The sequence below is a fragment of the Geospiza fortis genome, unplaced genomic scaffold, assembly GCF_000277835.1.
Source record: "Geospiza fortis unplaced genomic scaffold, GeoFor_1.0 scaffold70, whole genome shotgun sequence".
NCBI lineage: Eukaryota > Metazoa > Chordata > Aves > Passeriformes > Thraupidae > Geospiza > Geospiza fortis.
The window spans coordinates 2,840,504-2,841,830 of record NW_005054317.1 but is presented as its reverse complement, the minus strand read 5'-3'; positions in this window follow the sequence as shown (position 1 = coordinate 2,841,830).

The window sequence follows — 1,327 nt, the reverse complement described above, 5'->3', positions numbered from 1 at the left end:
TGAGGGAGGGTGCGTTATCGCTCTGATTAGGAAACGCCGAGGGAGTTGTGCCTGTTCAGCCTCGAGAAGAGACCACCGAGAGGGGACTCCGTTAATATGTGTAACTGCGTAAAGGTTTCCAGAAGATGGACCGGGCTCTGCTCGGTGGTGCGCAGCGATAGGACAACCAGGCAATGGACAGGGACTGATGCCCAGAAAGTTCTTCCTGAACACGAAGAACTTCCTCGCTCTGCACTGACCGACCACGGGACAGATTGCATAGGGAGCGTGTGGAGGCTGCCTCGCTGGGGATGCTCCAGAGCTGCCTGGACACGATGCTGTGCTCTGGGGTGAGCAGGGAGGCTGGACCTGAGGAGCCACTGTGGTCCCTTCCAGCCCTACCCATGAAATTGTGTTTGAGATGAGTGCGCCCAGCACGGCCGAGTGCTGGGGACTGGGACTGGGGTCCAGGGCGGTGACCAGAGCAGGAAGGGCCCTGTGGAGAAGGCAGCGCCTGGGAGCGGGCAGGCGGCCATGAGTGGAGTGCTTGGGAAGTGTGAGGTGCCAGCCTTGCACTCTTGGAGGCTGTTCCGACTTCTTTTTTATGACTAAAAGGTCTTTTTGGTTTTTGTTAAGAAATATCAAATTAACACAAAATAATAAACCCTAATAAGGCCTCATGGGAACCAGCTGACTCTTCATAGGCACTTTAATCTGAACTCCACAAAACTCTCTTCTTAATCTACAGGTAAAATATGTCGGTGTCAGGTTGAACATTTGGAGGAATTTTTTCACAGGAAGGGTTGTCAGGTGTTACAGTCAGCTGACCAGGGTAGTGGTGGAGTCACCATCCCTGGAGGGTTTTAACAAAGGACTGATTTGGCACTTGGTGCTGTGCTCTATTTGTCAAGGTGATGATTGGTCCCAAGTTGGACTTGACTATCTCAGTGGTCTGTTCCAACCTAAATGATTCTGTGAAACCTGTGAATTAATGCCAAACCTGACACCAAACTCAGGCCCTCTTGGGGTATGGAGCAGAAGAGCAAAGCCCATAAAGCTTTACGTCCATCATGTGGACTTAAAATCTGACATGAGTTCACAGTCTGAGCAGAGGTTTCATGAAAGTGAATCCCAGATTTGTGAAGTTTGTTCCATCCATCAGAAATGACTTGGGGGCTGGTGTGGACACAGGCGAACCATGCCTACAGTCTGAAGCAAACCCAACAGTCAGATGGCCTGGTCTTTGCAGATGCAGTTGCTATGTGACTCAGTTGAGTATATCCTTGTCTGTTTCTGTTTAGTGCACATTTGAGATAATCCACCTATGGGTAATAGAGATTTAACCAAA